We start from the raw sequence: 26891 nt of genomic DNA on the forward strand, positions 1-26891 counted from the left end.
TTTGTACTCCTATGAAGCCTTGCCTCCAGCAGGGCTACATAGGAGACTGTAAGAATCACGATATACTGCAATACACTAGTATTGCAGTATATCATGTGAGTGATCAAAAGATTACTGGTTCGAGTCCCCTAGTGGGACTTCTAAAAAAAAAACAAAACAAAAAAAGTTACAACTTTTTTTATATGCCCAAAAAAATAAATACTAAAAGTTAAAAAAATAACTAAAAACTTTTCCCATATTTGTCCCTTAAGTAATGTTAAAAAATAAATAATAAAAAGTTAACATAACTGGTATCGCGCGTCTGTAAAACTCTGAACTATCACAATATAATGTAAGTTAAACCTTTGGAATAAAAAGTGATTAAAAGGTCGCATGTACCCAAAAATGGTACCAATAAAATATACAGTTCACCCAACAAAAAATAAGCCATCACTCCGCTAAAATCGACAAAAAAATGTAAAAGTTATGGCTATCATGATATGGCGACACAACATTTTTCTTTTTTAACACAGTTTTTTTTAATAAAAGTGGTAAAACATTTAAAAAAAAACATAAATTTGGTATAGCTGTAATCGTATAAACCCATAGAATGAAGTGAACATAACAATTACCGCACGATGAACGCCATAAAACGAAACCTCACCAACAAAATGGTGGAATCGCTGTTTTTTTGCCCATTTCACCCCACAAATATTTGTTTTCCAGCTTCCCAGAAGATTATATGGTACATTAAATGGTGCCATGATAAATTACAACTTGTCCCACAAAAAACAAGCCCTCATATGTCAATGAAGAAATAAAAAGTTACGGCTTTTGGAAGGCAGGAAGAAAAAAACTAAAATGAAGAAATGAAAAATTGTCCGTGTCATTAAGAGGTTGAAGGCAGTGGCGTAACTATCGCGGTAGCAGCTGCCAGCCGACACGCCCTCCCCCCATATGCCCAGTGGCACCGCTAGCAGCCATTATGGCTGCTACAGCGGTAGTGCCGCTATTATGGGGCACGCACCACCGAGCCTCCACCAAGTATGGGCCGGATGACAGGCCCTCTCATGCCTGTAGGCGTCGCTAGCACCGGAGGGGGCCCCGGTGCTAGCGACAGCCAAATACATGCATTAGCGCTGAATGGCCAACCATTCAGCGCCTTACAATGACGCGGATTGGCTAGTGGCGCGATGACGTAATCGCGCCGCTTCCATGCTTAAAAGGCGCTTATTGACGGGGCAAGTGATTCTGCCCCGCCAATCAGCGTCATTGGACGACGCTCGTTCAGCTCCAGCAGACCTGCCACAGCGTGGGAACGGGATCATTTGAGTATGTCAAGTTTTTGTTTTTTTCTCATAAAACTGTGAGTGGCATTATATATAGTGGGGGCTCTATATACAGGGGGGTCATCTATATGTGGGCCACTATATACAGGGGGGTCTATATGTGGGGATGTGGGGCACTATCTACAGGGGGTATATATGTGGGGTACTATATACAGGGGGAGCTATATGTGAGACACTATACAGGGGTGGGCTATATGTAGAGCACTATATATAGGGGAGATATTTTTAGGGCACTTTCTATAGGGGTGGGCTATATGTGGGACACTATATACAGGGGTGGGTTACCTGTGGGCACTAGCAACAGTGTGGCTATATGTAGAGCACTGTCTACAGGGTGGGCTATATGTGGGACACTATATACAGGGGGAGCTATATGTGAGACTATCTACAGAGGTCGGCTATACGTGGAACACTGTCTATAGGGGAAGTTATATGTAAGGCAGCATGGTGGCTCAGTGGTTAGCACTATTGCCTTGCAGCTCTGGAGTCCATATGTGGGCACTATCTACAGGGGGTTGTATGTGGGACGCTATCTACAGGGGCTTCTATGTAGGTCACTATCTACAGGGGGCTATGGGGGCACTATCTACAGGGGGCACGGTGTGTGTGTGTGTGTGTGTGTGTGTGTGTGTGTGACACGGTGTATGGTATTATTATAATCAGGGACACAGTGTATGGTGCTATTATAGTTAGAGGTGCAGTGTATGGTGCTTTATTATATTTAGAGGTGTTGAGAATTTTAACTTTGTTTATAGGTGCAGAAATGTTTTAAAAGTGAGAAGCTGAAGACATCGGAGCGGAAAACTTCAGAAATGGGTCATGGCCGGTAGAAATCCATCATAGATGTCTGGACCGAAGGGAGAAGAAAAGAACTAGAATCTGAGACGTCACCGATGAGTCACTTAATGTAAATGTTTATTCTGCCTCTAATCAGCACTGTAGTCACTGTATGATCTGCAGCGAGATGATGAGTGGTATGATTTTTTTTTTGTGAAACAGTATCTCCCAGCATATCCTTACCATTTTTCGGCCATGCTGGGAGCTGTAGTTCTACACCATACAAACCTATATGGCAGGGGTTGCACTAAATTGAGCTGTATTTGTTCTGGTGTTGTATATATGCACTGATCTTGGTTCTGATTCTGAATGTAAGTACTGAACATGGTTCTGGTGCTGTATATACGTATGAGATTGGTTTTGGTGCTGTGTATATATGTAATGAGTTTGGTTCTGGTGCTGTATATATATATATATATATATATATATATATATATATATGTACTGAGCTTGTTTCTAGTGCTGTATTTATGTACTGAGCTTGTTCTAGTGCTGTATATATGTACTGAGCTTGGTTCTAGTGCTGTATTTATGTACGGAGGTTGGTTCTAGTGCTGTATATACGTACTGATCTTTGTTCTGGTGCTGTATTTATGTACTGATCTTAGTTGTGGTACTATGTCAGAGCTTGGTTCTGGATCTGTAGTTATATAGGATATATTTATAGTAACAAAATTGCAGGGCAGATGGAATTGTTCTCAATTCATTGTATATTTAATGGGAATCTGTCAGGTAGTTTTAACCCCTTGAACCCCCACCATGCGGTAATACATGACCTGACAATATTTCCAAACATTCCCTTGTATGTTTTTTCAGATGCAGCAAAATCCTTAAAATACACTTTTAAAACGGCGCACACTATATGCTAATTACTCATTAGAGGGTCATGGGGCGGTGCCGCTATGCTGAAGAGTCAGTTAGTCCTGCCTCCAAACCCACTTTTCCATGTTTGAGTGACATCTCCCTGGCTGATACAACTTTCTCTGATGCGCCATTGCCTCGTGGCACTTTACACAGGGAGGGGCTGTGTGGCACTATACACAAGGGAGAGCTGCGTGGCACTATACACAAGGGGGAGCTGTGTGGCACTATACACAAGGGAGAGCTGTGTGGCACTATACACAAAGGTGGGCTGTTTGGCACTATACACAAGGGGGAGCTGCGTGGCACTATACACAAGGGGGAGCTGCGTGGCACTATACACAAGCGGGAGCTGTGTGGCACTATACACAAGGGAGAGCTGTGTGGCACTATACACAAGGGGGAACTGTATGGCACTATTTACAAGGGGGAGGGCTGTGACTATCTACAGGGGGCTGAGTGTGGCGCAATCTACAGGGGTCTGTGTGTGGCACTTTCTACTAAGAGGGGGGCTGTGCTGCACTTTCTACTAAGGGGGGGCTGTGTGGCAATATATACAAGGGAGGGGGGCTGTGTGGCACTATATACAGTGGGAGCTGTATAGTGCTATATACTATTGAGATCTGTTTATAAAATGAACTGGATATATTACATATTGCAAAAGAGTTTCCCATCATTTGATGGCCGCACAACTCTTGGCTACAGATGTACCTATACAGTCGTCCCAAGCTCCTGAATGTCCTGGTGGTCACATAAAATACACAGATTAGATTATGTGTCTGAATGAAACAATGATAGTCTCCAGTCTTATTCATGCTCTGCCTTGGGTCCAGCATTTTAACCAAGTAATTGTAGCATACCTGCAACCCTATTGTAGGGATTGATTTCTTTTCATGAGAACAGAACATTTGCTAATAAAGCAAGAAAGGCCATTGCAAGGGTTAGTTATCCCATACTGCTAGAATTAGACCTACACTAATATATTAACAGAGAACTGTCATCAATCCTACATATCCCATTAGCCTGTAACGGAGTTCAGAAGCCTCAGTTCTTTCAATTAAAGCACCTTCCATTTGCTATCATGAAGGGCAAATGCTTAGAAGAAGTATTTCTCGACTTCAACAAGAGCTCCTCAATGGGTTTTAAATCAGCAAATCATGTTGTGGAAGTGTGCGGGGAATTAACCAAACTGTGACACCTTATGCTTTTGTTTGTATCTACACAGACAATTGTGCAGAATGATTACTATTAAAGGGAAGCTTCACATTTGACTAACATTCCATTTATGGGAAGCAACTGTATAATTTAGCATCTGTGTAATATATTGGCATGGCTTTTTTGTGGTTTTTGCTTATTGTTTCGTTTCTTTTAAATCACTTCCTGTTCTAATCTGGAAACCATCAACAAGCAAAGGTTTTTTTTTTGTTTTTTTTTTTACCATCTTGGACATTTATGGTATTTCCACAGGATGTGCCGTACATGCTGGATACATGTGGGTTCCATCTATGGGACCTGTACCCAGGGCCGCCATCAGGGGGGTATTAGGGGTACTGGTGTGAGGGGCCCGGCCAAACCTAATTGAAAGGGGGGCCCGGCAACTGCCGCGACATTCTTTTGGTAGGAAAAAATGGGCCCCTGCAATGGGGCCAGTTTTTTTCACCAAAAGAATGTCGTGAGCTGCTGCTGCTGCTGCGGGCCCCCTCCCCTCCCCTCGTCATGGGGGGCCATCAAACCGTCCGCCCGCGCGCGCGCGACCGGAAACTCCCACGCGTGCGCACTCGCGAGCGCACACCCACGAACGCCCGCACTCGAGACCGCGCGCGCGCCCGCGAAAGCCCGGAAGCGCGCACCCACGATCGCCCGCACCCGCGAACGAAGCGCGCGCAGCTGCGGACACACATGGACAAAACTTACCTGGAGCCTGGCTGGAGGTGAAGGACTGGACGTCTGGACCGAAGACCTCGCCTGGAAGACATCGCCTGAAGAGGACTGGAGTGGGAGCCAGCAGCTCTTCTGACACAGTGAGTAAATTATCTCAAAGTGCTGTTTATGTATGGCCCTGTTCACACAGAGTATTTTGCAGGCAAAAAAAAAATCTGCCTCAAAATTCCTTAAAGAATTTTGAGGCAGATTTTGACCTGCCCACACTACCTTGCCGCGGTTTTTTGCCGCGTTTTTTGCCCGCGGCGATTGAGGACAGCAGACAAAAAACGCAGCGAAAAAAGCATTTTCTGCCTCCCATTGATTTCGATGGGAGGTCAGAGGCGGAACAGCGGGAAGAAAGGACGTGCTGCTTTTTATTTTTTACGCGACTGGCTCCCATTGATTTCAGATTAAATCAATGGGAGGCGGTTTTGGAAGTTGTTTGGTGCTGATTCTGACGCAGTGTCCGAGTCAATATCAAGGCCCAAAAACTCTGTGAACTGGGCCTTATTGTTAGGGCTTATTCAGACGAACGTGTAATACATCCGTGCAACGTGTGTGATTTGCACGCGCCTCGCACGGACCTATGTTACTCTATGGGGCCATGCAGACTGTCAGTGATTTTCACGCGCCTCGCACGGACCTATGTTACTCTATGGGGCCGTGCAGACTGTCAGTGATTTTCACGCAGCGTGTGTCCGCTGCGTAAAACTCACGACATGTCCGATATTTGTGCATTGTTCGCGCATCACGCACCCATTGAAGTCAATGGGTGCGTGAAAATCACGCCCAGCACTTCCGCAGCCGTATAAAGTATGAATGAAAACAGAAAAGCACCACGTGCTACAAACAGAGTGTCATAATGATGGCGGCTGCGCGAAAATCACGCAGCCGCGCATCATACGCTGCTGCCACACGGAGCTGTTATGGACCTTTTGCATGCGCAAAACGCCACGTTTTTCCGCGTGCAAAAAGCACACGCTTGTATGAATCCGGCCTTAGGGTAGGAACACACTAGGCATGAACACTGCGGATTTTATGCAACACATTTTATTGTGGAAAATCCGCAGCGTATTACAGTCGCAGCAGAGTGGATGAGATTTGAACAAATCTCATCCACACGCTGCAAAAATAATGGACCTGCAGTGTGACTTTTGGCTTTTTAAGCCGCAGCATGTCAATTTATTCTGTGGAATCGCTGCTCCTCTGTTGGGGAAATGCTGCGGTTCTGCCGCAAAAATCACAAAATGAGAAAAAAAAAGGTACTTTTTTAAATTTATAAAAAGTTTAGACTTACCCCGGCCGTAGTCCTGGTGACGCGATCCTCTATTCTTAGTGCAGCCCAGCCTCCTGTCATGACGTTTCATCCCATGGTCTACAGCGTCATACCAAAAGGCGGGGCTACGTTCAGAAGAGAGAGATGCGTCACCTAAACTACGGCCAGGGCAAGTCTAAACTTTTTTTTCCCTGCAGGATTCCCGCAGCGGACATGCCTCACGAAACCTGCGCCACTATTTGGTACGTTTTTGCGGGTAGAATTCCCTGCGGCTACCGGGGCGGATAAGCTGTGTAGTTTTACTCAGCAAATCCGCCTAGTGTGTCCCTTATGATGTCGCTCCTGGAGCTGCTGCCTGTCTCTAAATAGGCAATTGGTCCAGTAGAATTTGGATTTTTTTTTTTTTTGTGAACCAGCTTAAAAAAATACAAAACTTTTGTGTTAGGGCCTGTTCACATCACCGTTCGCTTCCGTTCCGGGGTTCCGTCTGAGGTTTCCGTCTGTAATACGCTGTGGATTTTCTGCAATAAAATGTGTTGCATAAAATCCGCAGTGTTCATGCCCAGTGTGTTCCTACCCTAAGGCCGGATTTACATGAGCGTGTGCTTTTTGCGCGCGCAAAAAATGTGGCGGTTTGCGCATGCAAAAGGTCCATAACCGCTCCGTGTGGCAGCAGCGTATGATGCGTGGCTGCGTGATTTTCGCGCAGCCGCCATCATTATGACACTCTGTTTGTATCTTTGTAGCACGTGGTGCTTTTCTGTTTTCATTCCTAGTTTATACTGCTGCGGAAGTGCTGGGCGTGATTTTCACGCACCCATTGACTTCAATGGGTGCGTGATGCGCGAACAATGCACAAATATCGGACATGTCGTGAGTTTTACGCAGCGGACACACGGACACACGCTGCATGAAACTCACGGACAGTCTGCACGGCCCCATAGACTAACATAGGTCCGTGCGAGGCGCGTGAAAGTCACGCGCGTTGCACAGATGTATTACACGTTCGTCTGAATAAGCCCTAACAATAAGGCCCAGTTCACAGAGTTTTTGGGCCTTGATATTGACTCGGACACTGCGTCAGAATCAGCACCAAACAACTTCCAAAACTGCCTCCCATTGATTTAATCTGAAATCAATGGGAGCCAGTCGCAGAAAAAAGGAAAAGCAGCACGTCCTTTCTTGCCGCGGTTCTGCCTCTGACCTCCCATCGAAATCAATGAGAGGCAGAAAATGCATTTTTCGCTGCATTTTTTGTCTGCTGTCCTCAATCGCCGCGGGCAAAAAACGCGGCAAGATAGTGTGGGCAGGTCAAAATCTGCCTCAAAATTCGGTGCGCGGTTCCAGGCGGTCGCAGGTGCGCATGCGCGGGAGTTTGCGGGTGCGCGCGATCGGTCGCACGGGCGGCTGTGTTTGACGGCCCCCATGACGACCCCCATGCTACCCAGGGCCACCATCAGAGGGGTATTATGGGTACTGATGTGAGAGGCCCGGCCAAACCTAATTGAAAGGGGGGCCCGCAGCTCACGACATTCTTTTGATGAAAAAAAACGGGCCCCATTGCAGGGGCCTGTTTTTTTTCTACCAAAGGCAAGTCGCGGCAGTTTGCCGGGCCCCCCTTTCAATTAGGTTTGGCCGGGCCTCTCACATCAGTACCCCTAATACCCCCCTGATGGCGGCCCTGGGTAGCATGATATAGTGCTGGACGGAGTACCGTTAACAGGCGGTTCCACGGTAGGGGGGCCCAGAAAATTTAGCTGTAGGGGGCCCTGAAATTCCTGATGGCGGCCCTGCCTGTACCTATATCAAGGACGGGCCCCCTGACCTCCGTTCTAACTTGTCCAGCTCCCGCTGCTCCTTGGGCCCTGTCTGAGGAGGTGGTGAGGTGGTCGGTACTACGGAAACAGCTGAGCTTGCTGAGTTCGGCTGTTTCCATAGCTCCCACAGAAGTGAATGGGAGTTAAAGAAACAGCGTAGCACGGCGAGCTACAAGGTTTCTATAATTCCCATTTACTTATATGTGAGTTATGGAAAAAGCGTAGTTCAGCAAGCTCAGCTGTTTCTGTACTTCTGACAACCTGATCAAACAGTGGCCATGGTGTCAGACAGGGTAGGATGGGGGTCAGTAGACCCCATTCTGGAGATAGGTCCAAGCCCCAGAGGTGGGAACCGCATCAATCAAACATTTGTGGCATATCCTGTGGATATGCTATAAATGTCCAAAATGTCCTTTAACTGCTGTGTGCAGATTTTATTGCAGGATTATTTTTTTTTATGTGAATTCCCCCAAACAGCCCAGGTTATTAGCACATAAATACCAGATGTTCATAAACACAAAGTAATCTAACAAGTCTGATTAAAATGTTTGTCTCATGAAAGCAACCCCTTCTTTAAAGACTGCCACCCCCATACAAATGAGGGACCAGGTTAAAATATGTACAGTATGACATGAGTATTGTGGGTTTCCAAAGTTATGAATATACACTGTTCAGCCAAAGCATTAAAACAGGCAGCCTAATGTTGTTTAGGTCGCCCTCTTGCCACTAAAATGCGGACCCATCAAGGCACGGAATCCACGAGACCTCTGAAGGTGTCCTGTGGTATCTGGCACCAAGACGCTAGTAGTAGATCCTTTAAGTCCCGTAAGTTGCGAGGTAGGGCCTCCATGGTTTAGATCTGTTTATCCAGAACATCCAACAGATGCTAAATTTTTTGAGATCTTTGAAAGTTTGAGGCCAAGTCAACACCTTTAACTATATATTATGGTCCTCAAACCATTACTGGACAATTTTGCCTGTGTAGCAGGGCGCATTATTCTGCTGAAAGAGGACACTGTCATTAGGTGATACTGTTGCTATTAAGGGGTGTACTTGGTCAGAGAAAGCAGACGCTTACCAGCTCCATAGTTGATCGCAGAGGTGCTTGGAATAGAGGAGGAACCAGAACCCAATACTTAAAAACAGGAAAGACAAATCCAGCAACTGCATGAGATTAAAATCTTGAATCTTTATTCCAATATAAAGAAAGTAGAAGACATCCTCTAAATACAGATAATAACTCCCAGCTATTATCTCTAATTGAAGGACGTCTTCCGCTTTTTTTATATGATAATAAAGATTCGAGTTACTGAACTTCGCATTCTTTTTTCAATGTAAGATCGGTAGTGCAAAAGTGAATGCCAAGACCCAAGGTTTCCCAGAAAAACATTGCACAGAGCATCACACTGCCTCTGTCGGATTACCTTCTTTCTATAGTGCATTTTGGTACCATCTCTTCCCCAGGCAAGTGACACACACGCACACGGCCGTCCATATGATGTGAAGGAAACCTTCTTCCATTGCTCATTACTCCAGTTCTGATGCTCACATTACGATTATATGTGCTTTGGGTGGTGGCCAGAGTTCATTATGGGCACTCTGACTGATCTGTGACTACACCGCCCTAAACGCAGCAATCTGCGACACACTGTGTGTTCTGACACCTTTTTATCATAGTCAGATATAGCATTTTCAGCTATTTTTTCAGTAATTCTTCTGTGGGATTGGACAAGAGAGGCTAGCCTTTATTCCCCACGTGCATATATGAGCAATTGGCGCCCATGACCCTGTTGCTGGATCACAGACTTCCTTCCTTGGACTACTTATATATTAAATGTATTTTAAAAAGTATAACATTTAAATATATATTTAAGTGTTTAAATTTAAATAATATTGTTTATTATTTCCTCATGGTTTTTAATTAACATTATAATGCAATACAATGTTTTATGCAAAGCCACTCATGTATTTTTTATTATTATTATTATTATTATTATTATTATTACACTGCAATCAATCTTTACTTTTATGGTGTTTTTGGCACTTGGAATGTTAGAATATTTGCTATACTGTACTTCCAATTCAGAACCATGGACAGAGCCCAGGAAAATATTTTATCCCTAAACTAAGCAGATAAGTAGAGTAAGTTAAATCTAACACACACAAGCAATATTACCATTATATATAAATGTGTGTTAATGTCAGTCAATGACCTATTAATTTACACTATGGATTGAAAAGATCTATATCATTAAACAGTCATAAAAACAGCTCCAAAAACATCCTTGCGTTATTACTGGCGAAGTACTAATCTGTTTACTCATTTGTATGGTGTTATAAATTGGGGGAATTGTAATATTGATTTTACGTTAAAATATGTACAATTAAAGACACTTGGAGCTGCTGAAAGAGGAAATTGTGCACAGAACAGACATTCCAAGCTATAAACGTCAGGAGGTGAGAGGATAAATCCAGGAGATCGCAAACACTGGTAGAGGAATTATTTAAGGCAATCAATAGCTGCAGGTTAAATACTGTGCAGTGGAACAGAGAAACAAACACTCCTAAAGATGGTCAGAGTCAGTGAGGTTTACTAAAGCATACAAATCCACAAATTAATATAGTGTTTCCATACATAATCATCATCTGTCAAGGAATGTTTATATTACATTGAGTTCACACTTCTTTTTTATTTCACAAGTGATCAAACTGACACCTGACGCATAAAATAACATTAGTATGCCTCCGCTTTTTAATGCCTTTTTTCAGTTTGTTAAAAAAAAACTGTAAAAAAAAGTTCCAGAAAAAAAAAAAGCAATATTTGTCTGCAGGAGGGGCCCAAAAAATGAAACGATAAATGAAGAACAGATCAAATTGCTACAAACTCATGTTGTTTTGTGTATCAGTTGTCTAATGTGTGGTCCATTACCATTATACACATTTGAGTTTTCAAAATTTTAGATTATGTTTATGCAAAAATTTCACCACAGGCCACACAGCCAGTTTCAATTTTTGGTTCAGTTTTTGTTTGAGGTCTATGGGTTAAAAATGCTTATAAAAATATTATGCCTAGAGCATACTGTGTCTTGGAAAAAACTCACTCCACTGGGGCCAAATTCAGCAAAAATGCCACAAACAGAAACACGGTGTGTAGAAAAATTCATATTTTTCAATTGACTACCAGCAAACATCTTTTCACTGAGTTTTTAGCAAACAAAAACATGGACAAAAAAAGTCACAAAAAACTGACCCGTGATACAAGCCTAGTTGTCATTGTGTGATATTAATATATACCAGGGGTATGAACTTTTTTAACTTTCCACTATTTTCAGAAACTTCAAACATATTTAAGTTGCAAAGTGGAGATCAGGATTCAAAGCTGTTTTAAACAACTTTTTTACAAGTGTATATAGATTAGAAGATAATATCTCATGTCTACACAAAGTGAAATATTATTAATAATAATAATTTAGTTATGATAATGATTAAAATACTTATATTTTTTTGCTTATAGATTATGCTATTGTTGTTCGTTTATTATTATCTATTGTATTATTACTACATTATTATTATTATTACTATTTTGTTGTATTCTGATTATTAATATTTTATTATAATTACTACTACTACACATACTCCAAAATATTAATATACTGTATATATATATATATATATATATATATATATATATATATATATATTTTATATTTTTTATTTATTTTTTTAAAATCCTAAAATATACTGAGGAGTTCCGAAATCATCATCTGACATAATATTCGATTTGCTAACCTCCTAGTATTCCAGCAATTGTGCCATCTTAATATTCCGCCATTGCTGTTACATACCAGATATAAGACAAGTTACATTTTCACTTATGATTAAAACTTTTAATCTCCAAATGACATCACTGTTGATAGCTGCACATTTATACATGTCCATCGTTGCTTTTTCCCCTCTGTGTCTTTCTAATCCTGGCTGTGAGCAAACAATTAGCAGGAAGCAGAGAAAAATAAGAAGGCTGATTTAATTATGTGACACTGATACAGCCAGTGATCTGGGATGAAAGAAGGAGAGGGATAGAAAGGGCTTGAAAGGGTCAAATCAGTTTGTAAAAAATCTGTTTCACAAATGCTGTTGACCCCCTTGGGGAAGACGGAGAGATTATTGTGGCTCAGTGTCTGTCAAACATGAGGCAGGAGAAAAGAGCCTGAGGTAGTGAGATGGCATTTGTAGTGACGAGGGTCCCACTCCTCTCCTCAGCAACCACAAGACTCCTGAAGAATTCCTGTAAGCTCTATGGGGCATTGTTTAGGTGGCTGGCCTGTGATGGGCACTGCAGCAAGTCGCACTTTTGTCGGCATGGCTCAAAGAGAGGGAGAAAGTAATGGAGAGTTCTACTGAGCACACAGGCAGACAGAAGCTGGAGAGGCCCCTTTATTTTGCTATAAAAGTCAGTTAGGAGCTTTGTCCGTGGAGAAATTCTCAGTCTTTCTGATCTTTTTGAATGTGGATATTAACAGAGCAGCAGGGCAGAATACAAGAACAGGAAGGAATAGCTTCTAGCTTATCCCATTCTGTCCACTTGTCACCCTTCACCTTACATCACTAACCCTGGCCTGACCCCAGCACATATGTTCATCTCAGTGCACACACGCAAACACCAACACAAACACTTGTCAAGAAAGTTTATAATAACCCAAAGTGGGCTGCTTCATTAGCCGTCACTATCAATTCCATCCCAATTAGCTAGCCTTCATATAAGACCAATCATTGACTGATACACTGCCTATCACACTGTTATGTATTTCCTCAGATCTGCTTGTAACAAATACATTGATAGAAAAATAAAACTCAATAAGGCAAAAACTTACAAGGCAATGCAAAGCATGAGCCACAGCAATAATAAAATACAAAAGTGAAATCGTTCATATGCTGCAAATTGAAATTCATGCAACAAAATAAATAAATAAACAAAATTAAGTAAACCTAGAAATTAGCTACATTGATCCTCACCTTGATTGTCAATATTTTCCACCTCAATCTATATATTAAACATTTAAGAAACGGCATATTTGGAGAGTGTTGTTCATCACGGGAAGTGTATTAACTATAAAATGCCAAATTTGAAAGAATATTGAATAAAATTATTATGTGTTAATGGTAAATAAAAATTATTGGATCCATTAAATCCTATACATTTTTTTACCCACCTTTAATGTATTTATTATTTATGATCATTAATGATTAGAAGGGATTAGCATGGTTTTATTCTGCCAGGATGGGAGCCATTTTTCTTATTCTGAGCCTAGCACATTATCGCTGTATGTAAATGCAGAGCTTAGCTATAAATAATCATGTCTGTCAGATTGGAGAAGAAATATAGAAGAAGAAATGTCCACGTAAACCCAACCCAGTGTTGGACTGGGGTACCTTGGGCCTACCAAAGAAAATTATTCTGAGGGCCCACCATCACTCTATACAGAGTTGGCGCATGTCTACTGAATCATAAACTATTCCATTATCATTGTGCACATAAGTTATATTATTTATACATGTTTGTCAGCTCCAAATCCACTTCCAATGGTGTGGTCTACTTTGGGGGTCTAGATCCACTGAAGGATCTGCTTGTATTGTGGTGGGCAAATTTGACCCTGATCCAAACTAATACCCTGTGTCTACTTGTTAATTTACTACCGTATACCTATCCTTATTATTAGGACAATGTCAAACTTGCTTTTCCCTATTATGAGAGGATAGAAATCCTATAATAACAAGTGCCGCCTAATGAAAAAGGCCATAAAGCGGCAAATATAAATGACCCTATCTTTACTCAGAGAAATCATATGATCAATTGACTGTAATTAGCATTAAGATGGAGTTATATTGTGGAAATACGTCGCGGAATTTATGGACTATTGAATTGTCAATTATAGGAATTGTATGTATGAAATTTATGGGGTGAAGAAGTGGGTGAGCTTACTGTGTTTATACTCTCTTTATGTTTCCAAAGTCTATTACAAAGTCAATCCAAGATTTTGAATGGTTCTCATTTTTAATGGATGCCAACAACACTCAAAAGCCAAAAGTTGGGTAGTAGTTTTGGCTGTCATCTCCAGCTGATAGCGGAGAGTCTTGTTCACAGGGCACTCATTATCTCAAAATGTCCCAGTAAAGTAGGGGAAAGGGGTTGTTTCAACTAGACCATCCCTTTAAGTCATCACAACTTTTCTTAATGGAAGTCATAACAGTAGATATTAATAAACTTGACTTAAAAGTGGTGGCCTCATTTTCAGGTCATGTTGGGCCAGATGTACTAAATCCATACTAAAAGTAATAGAATTGTAGTGGTTCCTTTCCAGAAGATTGATCAGATCTATCAAAGTAGCATATACTCTCTTTTAATACTGATATAGAATGTATCAGTCAAGTTGTAAAATGTACAGTTTAATAAAACAAATCACTGAACACAATTCTTAAAATGTATACACAGTGTATACAGTCCAAGCGCATATGTATTATATAGACTTGTCAATAATGTTATGTTTATTATGGACTACAAAACAATCGAAGGAGAGTATATGAACAAAAGACCCAATAACAAGAATTGGGGTTAAAGTTAAAGCCAGGATCTAAGGCCGCCGTATTTGATGTCTACTGTATTTAATATATAAAAACCTACTAATATATATATATATATATATATATATATATATATATATACACTGCTCTTTGTCATTTGAAATAAAATAAATTATGTGTATGTACCAAATCTAATAATATTTCCGTCATAGACAGTTAAAGGTCCTTGTATTGACATCATGACAAAATTGATGACATCATCACTCTTCAGATATGAAACAAAATTACATTTAGCAATAAACCATATTGCCAAATGCCTTTGACTCCATTAAAATTACTGATGCATGAAATTATATATCAGAATTAGAATAATCCTTATAGTAAAATATAATCTGTAAAAATAATAATCTGTAATTTTTCTTACCAAGTTTATTTTAAAATATGTTTGTATAATGTAAAAATTTTGATTTTGTTAAAAATCCTTGGTGTAATAAATATGTAAAAGAAAAAAATTGTTCTTCAGGCAGCCTTTTTGCTAATCCAAGGAATACCCAATGGTCAATGATAATGCTTTTAACTAGGAAACGATGGCAAAATGATCATTGTTATAGGTGGACTAATGATTGTGTATGGTCTTACGATCACAAGGCTTGGACTGGGACAGTAAGGGAGAGGAGGGGCAGTGGCTAGAGTGAAGAAGCTGGGAGGCCTTTTCATTGTGAGGGAAATTTTATTTTTAACAGATGCTAAGGCAGATGGTGGAGAATTAACACAAAATGGGAGAAGAAAAAAAGAGGAGGAACATTACCGGTTCCAGAGAGAGTGGACATTAAAAAAAATAAAGAATAAGGGAATGAAAACAAGTTTAAGTACTCTCTCCAGAGGGTGGGAAGGAGGGAGAGGGAAAGAGAGAGATGGAGCAGGGATGGAGCAGTCTGATAATAACCAAAGGCGTGAAATTGCAAAAGTAAAATTTGTGGTACCCGGGAGAGGTTGATAAGGCCCGATTTCAATGCAAAACTCACTCAGAAATTACTGATGTGATGTTTTAGCTTTTAGCATTAATAATTGAGATAAAAGGAAAGAAGATTAAAAAAATGTCGGGAAATGGAAAAACACCATAAAATGAACAAAAATGATAATTACATAGTGTTTAACCCCAAATTTAAACAAGGCCTGAAATTAAATGGTAGCAAATGTAAAAAATCCAATTGAAATCTTTGATTTTTATTGAATTTGATATACACTGGCATGCATTGAATTTGCATATACTTTAAGCATACATGTACACCCTTTATCGTATACACATTGGTGAGGGGCAGCAGCTTAGATCAGAAATCACTTTTTTTTTTATATCCGAGACTGTCACCTTTTATTTATTGACATTTCTCTGAATTTCAACAGTTAACGTATGCTCTTTTAAATGGATGTCATATTTTACTATATGCTTTGATTTATCTTGATTTTGCATTATTTGCAGTGCTGCATTTATAGTGGGCAGTAAAATAATCCTATTAGGTGTAACAGTTTAGTAAGGTGGACGCTATTGCTTATAAGGGACAAGACAGAGGGTATGTAATGGAATGGATGGATACAGAGAAGAAGCAGGAGGTGAATGAGGCAGAAAGAGAGTAAAATGAGCAGATACAGAGGAAAGGTGTTAAGGTGACAGGAAGAATAGAAGAGTCATTAGAGAGGAAATAGAGTAGAACACATGATAATGGGGCAAAGGGACCGATATACAAATAGCCATTTATGTGATCACATATAAATATCAATAGCAGTATAGCTCAGTGTGTTATGCCCCAAGTGGTCCTACTACAGCAAATTCATATATATATATATATATATATATATATATATATATATACATACACAAGGCTTGATAAAGATCCTATTGTAGGATTGAAACGTTGCTGTTGTTCTTGGATTGAATAAACCACCACTTTTTTCACATTGGAGTGCTGCAAATCTTCTTTCTTTATATATATATATATATATATATATATATATATATATGCACACACACGTCTTCGTATGTGATAGATGATATAACATGGTAAGATGTTGCACATACAAAATATGTTGATTTCCATACGTCTAACCTCATTTTATAAATAGGATATTTGGTGTAACTACTTAGGAACCTTCTCTTAATATAAAAATTATGTGGGAAAATGATTTATAATATTGCTTATTTGGAACCTTTGAAATAAAAGCTGCCGATTTGGGAATATATAAGGTAACTAGCTTTTATACCCGGCGTTGCTCGGGAGGTTGACTTACGGTATAGATAGAATTCGTCCGTAATTACGGACCCATTCACTTCTATTGCCCATGGATACCTTCCTGTATATTTACAGGAAGGTATCCATGCCGTAGAAAGGCTCCGCAAAAGATAGGACATGTCTATAGGACTTTATATGGGAGCACGACCCGCATAATAATTAGAGAGTATTAAAAGTTAACTTACCTGCTTCTTTCTCCAGTCTGGCCTCCCGGGGTAACGTTTCATCCCATGTGACCGCTGCAGCCAATCACAGGCCAATCACAGGCTGCAGCGGTCACATGGACTGCCGCGTCATCCAGGGAGGTCGGGCTGGATGTGAAGAGAGGGACGCGTCACCAAGACAACGGCCGGGTAAGTATGAATTTCTTTAACTTTTATTACAGAAAGGGCTGTCGATTAGTGCAGTGCTATTTTGCAGCCAAAAACGTGCCCGTAAATACGGGTGGAATACGTATGAACTTCTTTTACTTACCCATTGCTTCTCCATGCATTTTAGTCCCTCAATTATACGAGACAGGACAACTATGGGCTGCCACGTCATCAATAGGGGCGGAGCCTATTATCTGATTTTAAACCAATGAAAAAAAATCGGGCTTCAAACAAACTTTCAAAAATATATATAAGACTAGCTTTTATACCCGGCGTTGCTGGGGAGGTTGACTTAGGGTATAGATAGAGTAAAAGCTCACTATTTATATACCTCTCAGTATGAATTGAATAGGGGGCGGAGCCTATTATCTGATTTTAAACCAATGAAAAAAAATCGGGCTTCAAACAAACTTTCAAAAATATATATAAGACTAGCTTTTATACCCGGCGTTGCTGGGGAGGTTGACTTAGGGTATAGATAGAGTAAAAGCTCACTATTTATATACCTCTCAGTATGAATTGAATTGCTACCTTCAGATATGAATTTAATTGCTAGAGAGTATAAATAATGTTATTGGAAGCATAAAAGAAATGAAATGAAGCAATATATTCATTACAGATTTATATAGTGTTGATTTAGGACTGCATGTTTCTATTCCAACGCTTTCTTGTAAACAATGTTTTTTGTCTTTTGATCCGGTGCCAAGATGTAGAGATTCTTTCCAGTGCCGACTCTGGAGCAAGCAACATATAGTTGCCCATGGAAAAACAGGGACTTTGAAGGTGTATTCCTGCCACTTTCAGGGATTGACCTTGAGCCTTGTTAATTGTCATTGCGAAGGCTAGGCGTACTGGGAACTGTTGCCGCTTGAACTCGAAAGGAACATCATTTGGAGCGAAGGGAATGCGAGGAATAAAGACAACTTCCCCCTTGGCACATCCTGTTAGTATGGAGGCCTCGATGACGTGATCCATCAACTTCTTGACACACAGCCTCGTCCCGTTACAAAGTTTCGGAGCGTCAATGTTTCTCAACAGCATGATAGGTGAGCCAACCTTCAACATCAATCGATGGGCAGGCAAGCCAGGCGGCTCGAGAGAGTTAAGAAATTCTGTCGGATAGTACACCGCCTGATCGGGGTCAATAACTGTGTCGGTGGACTTGTACTGCTTTTCTTGACCTGGCAGAGTCATTTGAATTTGCTGTTGATGGCGTTGACAGAATCATTCTCTGGAGCCAGTATTGCCCGTTGACATAACCATTCATGATCTCTAATCGCTACCGGTTTGTTTTACAATAATCAAAAATTGTGTTGGTTTGTTTCTCAACTAATCAAAAATTGCTATTGGTTAGCTTTCCAATCAATCAAAAATCACGATCAGGCAAGTGTGTACTTCGATGCAAATTGAAAAAGTGAATGGCAGTGAAAAGTAAATTTCAGTAAAAGTGACTTTCAGTAAAAGCGATTTTTAATCCAATTAAAAGGAGGCAAACTTTGTTCAATGTCCAATCAAAAATAGCTATTCCCTGATCGGGTTTCAAACAAACAAACTTTATATAGTTCTATCCAGTATCAGGCTGCTCACACCAACTGCCTTTTGACTGTAAAAAGATGGCTGCCGTCACCATAGTAACCAGCACAGCACATTGAGCCGCATTTATCAAAACTGTGTAATAGAAAAACATATCCTGTGGCCCGTAGCAACCAATCAAAGCTCAGCTTTCATTTTTTTTTCCCACTGCGCTGGAAATATGAAAGCTGCACTGTGATTGGTTGCTATGGTCAACAAATCCAGTTTTTCTATTAGACAGTTGTGTTAAATGAGGTTCAATCTTCTGCCATAAGTTCCAAGATGTCTGCCATTGCAACCAGCACAACACATTGTTCTCATATAAGGCACAAGATGGCTTGTATCACCATAGCAACCAGCACAATGCATTCTTCTGACATAAGCCCCAAGATGGCTGATATCACCATAGTAACCAGCAAAACACATTCTTCTCATATAAACTACAGTGGCTCTCAATATGAGACATATATAACATTGTAATTTTCAGTAAACACTAACATTGAAAGTCTAATTTATATCAATAACCAAAAGAATTGTCTGTAACATGGATATAAAAATTAACTTTATAATGGATTGTGTCCATAATAAATCTGGAGACATTTCCATTACAGAGATGTCCCGTTACTGCACAGAGCGTTAGTGTGTGGATGAACAAATAGGTTATAATCTCACTCATACCCCTCCCCCGTACTATTTATCATTACCAATCATCCCAAATCCATAGCAGCAAAGCATTGATTACTCACCCCCTTTCTGCCTGAAAACAAAAATTTGCATAAACACCACCTTTCCTAACCCGGCTTGCTGGACTGTCTCCCACAAAACGGGGTTGATGGCAAATATACCAAGATACACAACCTGCCTATATATACTAACCTTTATCCAGTATAGTAGAAGGACTGTGATGTCTCCCATGTTACATGTAGGAAGTTGTTCTGATCATGTCCCAGGAAAACACAGCAGAGATGGCTTCTCTTTGTAGCAGGAGACGGAATACGGTCTTGTGAGGAATATTGTGCGTTGTCTCCTGGATGTGGAGTCTGGTGACAGCAGGCGGTGTATTAGATGTGTGTCTGGTCTCTGAATAATGTACCGGGAGGCAGATTATGATGTCAGCAGCAGCAGTGTGACATCACTCTGGTTGTTACATCCCTACCAGCAGCCAATCAGGCAACCTTTTATCATTTCAAAACCCGGTATTGGTTGTTATGGCTTACAGATGACGTGATCCATTTTAAACCAATGAAAAATCGGGCTTCAAACCAACTTTCCAAAATATATAATAGATTTCAGTCCCTTAACCAAGATAGCATTTGAAAAACCATCATATGGTTTAAACTGTATTCACACATGCAATTTTTGTGGCAGTTTTCAATGTAGCTTTTTGTGTCAATGCCAGAAGTGAATTCACAAGAAAGGAAAAGTATAAAAGAAATACTAAGGCCAGGATCACGCACACAGTTTCAATGCAGTTTTTGTGGCAGTTTTTTTGAGCCAAACACATTAGTGGATAAAAAAAGAAAGGAGAGGCATCACTTTTTCCCTCATACCTCTACTTCCTTTTGGATCTACTTCTGGCTTTGGCTAAAAAAAAACTGATCCAAAAACTGCACCGAAAACTGCGTGTGATCCTGGCCTTATACATCTCCTGTCTTTTGTATTTATTCCTATGTTTGGCTCTAAAAATTGCATACAAAACTGACCCAAAAACGGCATCTACCCTTAAATGGTGTTATCCAGGTTTTTAAAATTGATGGCCTATCCTTAGGATAGCGCATCAATATTAGATCGGTGGGGGGCTGAATCTCGGCCCCCTCGCCAACCAGCCAACCAGAGGCAGTGTTGTAAATACCTTGCACAGTTGCTACAAATGTAATGGTGCATGCCAGTACGAACCAGAAGGAGTACAAACGAAAAGGAAACCATATAAACAATCAAAACTCTGCGGCACCCTTCAAACAGCTGATAGGCAGGGCTGCGGAAAGTCGGACCCCCACCGATCAAACATTGAAGGCCTAGCCTAAGGATAAGCCATCAATTTTAAAATCACGGATAACCCCTTTAAGGACCAAATGGTTGACATCAGAGTGTTTCAGATAAGTAGAGGAGCCGAGTACCCGAGTACCACTGCTCTGTAGGACTGACTGCAGCTTCACTATCATTTCAGTGGAAGGGGAGACCTTTCCTTGTTTATACACGTAGATGTTAATGCCAGTCATTATCTTACATGAATGCACTTGACAGATGAAAACAAAATGTTGTACTCAGTGCTTTAAGACTAATGATGGCATCATGTTTTCATTTTTTTCCCAATATTTTAGTTATTCGCAGTTTTTATTTTCTAAATTAACAAATCCTAAAAAGTGGTCACTGTTAGGCCGGGATCACACACACCGTTTTGATGCAGTATTTGGCTCAGTTTTCCAAGCAAAACAAATGAGAGTAAATAAAATAAAGGGGATGTATCAGTCTTTTCTTTATACCTTTCCTTCCTTTTGGATCTACTTCTAGTTTTGGCTAAAAAAATCGGAGCCAAAAACTGTATGTGTGATCCTGGCCTTAGGACTCATGCACACAACGTGTGCTGCCATCCGGTCTCTGTTGCGTGATGTTGGGCCATATTCTACCTCCGTACCTACGACATTTGAAGGAGCATGTCACAATTTCTTATTTTTGTTGGATACAAAACCGCACCGGCAAAACCGCACCGTGTGAATTGACCCTAACCCACAGATTTGACTTTGCCTGCAAACTTGACTTACCCTAATAACAGAAATAATAAGTCAAAATAGGTCTATACATGATCAATATATATTCTTATTTTAAGGAATTGATCCTTATTAAAGAAACCTTTATAGTCTTACATAAATTCTTACCAGATTAGGAAGAAAGCAAAACTCTTAATTATGTACTAACACAAGAAGTTCAGGATTGATGGAGTGGAGGCCAAGTGGATAGGCAAAATCCTGGAAATATATCTGTCATAGCAAATGAATTGAGACTCTGCCTAAGCTAGTAAGCCAGAGCTATTATGAAAGGGTTAGTCACAGGTGGAGTTAAAGGCCTACAGAGGGATATTAGCCAAAATTGAGTGGCTTTTAATTTCTTTCTAACGAGACGCTGTGGCTGGGGAGCCTGAGATGGATTCAACTCAGCTGGGCCTGAAGGCAGCAGAAGACAAGAATGAAGGGAGCGAATCTTTCCAGTCTCATAAGACTGAGCTTGTATGATCCATTGAAATGCAGCCAGGTAACTGAATGATCCTAAAATAATGGGGAAAAGCGCATTGTGTGGCTGCAGTGATAATCAGCTTAAAGTTTTATTTCTCTCTGCTTATTGCCTCTTTCTACTAGACAGGATGTCGACTCTCTACATTCATTTCTCCATGCTAACTGATTTTTGTATTGTGTTGCTCAATGACTAAAGAATTAACTCCAAATAAAGAACACTGAGGCTTTATTTATGGTCTGTAATTCTGTATGGAGATTGCAGCATTATTTGGTCCTTTAATAAATGGAATATGGGGGTTATTAATGAGGCTCGTGAAGCTAAAATAATGAGAAATGAGAACCTACCCTCGTATAGGGTGGCCTCGCATGATCACATGATCTGATCATTTATGTTTTTGTGACGCACATTTTAGTCTACCACACACCTTTTCAATGGGTTTTCCATACTAGACTGTTCTAGACTGTATTAAATGACAAGCGGAATGATTTCAACCATGAACAGGTCCAGTAGAGATGATACTACATGCGTAACTACCTCTTCTTGAAGATGAACAGGCGTTAAATAAACCTATGATAGGGGTTGTACAGGACTAGATAAACATGGCTGCTTCCTTTCAGAAACAGCCCCACTTCTGTCCACAGGTTGTGTCTAATATTACACCTCATCTTTATTGAAGTAAATGGGTCTGAGCTCCAATAGCACACAGAATGTGTTTACCGATGTGGCCCCGTTTTTGGAAAAAGCAACCATGTTTGTCTAATCCTGTACAACCCCTTTACCCACCATTCATAATGTTATGTAAGAGTCTTATTAGGCAGTGATCACATCTGCTTCATGGCTCATGTTTATAACAGAAGCCACAAAGCAGTGCTGGATCGGTTGGACAATGGATACCAGCGGCGCTTAACGAGCCCATGGACTTACAGTTCTGCCAGGGTGTCTGTCATTTTGCTGGAAAAATATTAATGGATTATTTGAAGGAATCTGCAACGGAGCCTCGATTGCAGATGTGAACATAGCCTCACAGATACACTATATGGACAAAAGTATTGGGACACACCTCTTAATCATTGAATTTGTGGGTTTCATTCAGTTCCATTGCCACAGATGTATAAAATGAAGCACCTAGCCATGCAGTCTGCTTTTACAAAAATTTGTAAAAGGATGGGTCATTCCAAAGAGCTCAATGAACTGCAGCGTGGTACTGTAATAAGAGGCCACCATTTTTAACAAGTCTGTTCATTAAATTTCTACCCTCCTAGATATTCCACCATCAACTGTGAGTGGTATTATTGCAAAGTGAAAGCATTTAGGAACCACAGCAAATAAAGTTACAGAGCGAGTTCGCCGAGTGCTGAGGCGCATAGTGCATATAAGTCGCCAACACCCAATAACTGCAGAGCTCCAAACTTCCTCTGGCATTAACATCCACACAAAAACTGTGCGCTGGAAGCTTCATGGTGTGGGTTTCCATAGCAGAGGGGCTGCATGCAAGCCTTACATCACCAAGTACATTACCAAACGTCGGATGGAGTGGTGTAAAGCAAATATGGGGAGCATTATACTGTATGGGGGCAGCTATGAGAAGCATTATACTGTATGGGGGCAGCTATGGGGAGCATTACACTGTGTGTGGGGGCAGCTATGTGGGCATTATACTGTGTGGGGACATTATACTGTGGGGGCATCCATGGGGGCTGTTGGGCAAGGCGGCTGGGTATAGGCACGCGCAGGGGTCTGGTGGTGTTGGGTAGGGGCAGGGGGTCTAAGCTGAATTCTTGCACCAGGGCCCATGAGCCTTTAGCTATGCCCCTGATTCCAGGAGAACATTACCTGCCTGACCGCATTGTGCCAACTGTAAAGTTTGGTGGAGGAGAGATAATGCTATGGGATTGTTTTTCAGGGGTTGGCCTAGGCTTCTTAGTTCCAAGTCAAGGGAAATCTTAATTCTTCAGCATACCAAGACATTTTGGACAATTGTGTGCATCCAGCTTTTTGGGAACAGTATGGGGAAGGTCCTTTTCGGTTACAGCATGACTGTCTGCCCCATTGCACAAAGCAAAATGCATAAAGTCATGGTTGGGTGAGTTTAGTGTGGAAGAACTTGACTGGTCCGCACAGAGCCTTGACCTTAATGCAACTATAATGGAGATTGTGAGCCAGGTCCTCTCCAACAGCAGTGTCTGACCTCATATATGTTCTTCTGGATGAATGGGCGAAAATTCCAACAGACGCACTCCAAAATCTTGTAGAAAGCCTTCCCCGGAGAGTGGAAACATTTTTTTAACTACAAATGGAAACCAACTGTATTAATGCCTATGGATTTAGAATGTGATGTCATAAAAGCTCCTGTAGGTGTAATGTGTAGGTGTCCCAATACTTTTGTCCTTATAGTGTATTCTTTGTGAACAGTACGGACATTTACAAATAGTATATAAATGGTTATGAACATGGTAGACCAATGTTGTCAGGCTTCAAATAGATCTTTTGAAAGTATGCAATGGGTTTCCTATTTTATATGTGAGAAAAAAAAAACTATTGTATAAACTAATTATAAACAATTGTTAGAGTTTAGAATATCATGGCATAAAATTCATGAATAGTAGCTATGCTACATGTTGATGGTTTCCAGGTAGCAACAGATTTTTTTGTGGCCTGAATAAAAATAAGGCCTCTACATGACAATCACATGAAAAATGAGCAACCCTAGAACCCTGATCATTGTGTTATTAGCTACAACACATCACATGAAAATCCGCAAATATATAGATGGTAAAGTGTCTGGAAGTCCTGTACTCTCCACTATGTGTATTCCAAAAGGGTAGATGTGGTGACACTTGACAGCATCCAAGATGGACAATATATTAAAAAAAATGTTCTATTCTGCAGAATAATTCATTTTATCTGACCTGCTAAAGGAGCGGGCAAGTGACAGGTGACCTGAGTATATTTCTGACTCCGAAAGGCTTGATAAAAATAAATTTTCAGATTTTCTCCATCATGCCAGCAGTAACTACTTTAATATTTCACCATACTTGCAAGAATATGGCTCTAATCAGGTGGAAGAAAGGACAAGCTGATGCCTAATGCGGTGCAGTTGTGATGTCACATTTGCTGACCTGCCTAAGACCCGCTTGTGGTATCACAGCAGCTTACCTGACAGAAAAAAAAATTGTGATGTCACAGCAGCTGACCTGATTGAAACACTATTGATATCACTGTAGCTTACCTGTCTAAAACCAGGGCTGCCATCAGGGCAGAACTAGGGGTACTGCTGTCAGGGTCCCAGACCAAATCAAACTAAGGTGCGGGCCCACCAGACTCTCCGCCTCTGGGCTCTGCAAATAGCAGAAGTTTATGAGCGGGGGCCCGGCCAATGCTTGCACCCCCCTCGTAAACTTCTGCTATCTGCAGAGCCTCCCGCCCGCTCGTCCACCCCTTCGCCCATCCCCTCTTCTACTGACCACCACCTCCTAATCCACATCAACGTAATAGCACATAGCTGCGTGAGGAGAGGAGGAGGAGTCAATTCCCAATTCATAAAGCGGCTGCGGGCGTTCTCTGAGCCCACCGCCATTTTCTGGAGCCTAGACATGTGTGCTGGAGCCGGGGGTCTGCATCATCGCTTGGAGCCGGGACAAGGACTGGAGTGGGAGCCAGCAGCTCTTCTGACACAGTAAGTAAAGTGTCTGAAAGTTCTGAATAAGGGCTAGTCCACACGTGGCGTAAATGCTGCGGATTTTCTGCAATATATTTCATTGCGGAAAATGCGCAGCATAATACAGTAGCAGAGGAGTGAATGAGATTTCAAGAAAATCTCATCCACATGCTGCGTACGTGATATGCAGAGTTTCCGCACATAAATTGACCTGAGGTGCTGATTTTTAAGCCGCAGCATGTCAATTGTGTTTGCAGAATCGCCCCTATTTTGTTGGGGGTTTTCCCCATTGAATTTAATGGGGATCTAAAACCCGCAACAAACATTCAAGGGTTGCGACTTTTGCAGTGGAATCGCAGCAATTACGTTGCAAAAATAGCAACTTAGAAAAAAATCAAACACCTTATACTTACCTCTGACGTTCTGCAAGCCGACCTCCTGGGATTAAGTTTCATCAGATATAACCGCTTCAGCCATTCACAGGCTCATTCACACGGTCTCCTGAGATGAAATGTCAATTCTACTGTTTTGCGCAGCGGACGTTCCGGGCGTAAAACTGCACCACAATTCGGTGTGGTTTTTCTCCTGGAATTCCCTGCAGCCACTGGAGCAGATATACAGTGTACGTTTACGCAGCATATCCACACCATGTGAACTTAGCATAAGTATTATTACTAGGGTATGTTCACACGTAGCGTAAACACTGCAGATTTTACGCAACGGATTTCATTGCGGAAAATCTGCAGCGTAATGCAGTAGCAGCAGTGTGGATAAGAATTCAGTGACCTACTTTCAATTTGACCGCTGGTAACCCAGTCACATTGAACTCTCCATTCATAAGAAATTGATGGCCTATGCTCAGGATAGGCCATCAATATCTGATCATTAAGGGTCTGACTCCCGGCACCACCCGACGATCAGCTGCCTTGAAGGATCAGTGGAATGGATCAAGCGAATTGGAGAAGGCTGTAATACTGTGAACCCCTGCAACAAGCATAACAACGATTCACAGTAGGAGCAAGGATTGAAGGAGCAATGGCGTACGAGCGCCGCTGCTCCTTTAAAGGAGCTGATCGGCGGGAGTGCCGGGATTCCGACCCCCACTGATCAGATATTGATGGCCTATCCTGAGGATAGGCCATCAATTTCT

The 26891-nt window shown here is 41.2% G+C and overlaps 1 long non-coding RNA gene across 1 annotated transcript in view; it reads right to left on the reverse strand.

The window, feature by feature from the left end:
* The window catches only part of LOC142663893 (uncharacterized), a 58473-nt gene extending 38558 nt beyond the window's left edge, over positions 1–19915 (reverse strand). Inside the window, exon 1 of the long non-coding RNA XR_012851156.1 lies at positions 19729–19915. This is a non-coding gene — a long non-coding RNA (uncharacterized LOC142663893). The remainder of the gene's footprint in view (positions 1–19728) is intronic.
* Between the last annotated feature and the right edge of the window lie 6976 nt (positions 19916–26891).

This window comes from Rhinoderma darwinii, chromosome 11 (genome assembly GCF_050947455.1).
Source record: "Rhinoderma darwinii isolate aRhiDar2 chromosome 11, aRhiDar2.hap1, whole genome shotgun sequence".
NCBI lineage: Eukaryota > Metazoa > Chordata > Amphibia > Anura > Rhinodermatidae > Rhinoderma > Rhinoderma darwinii.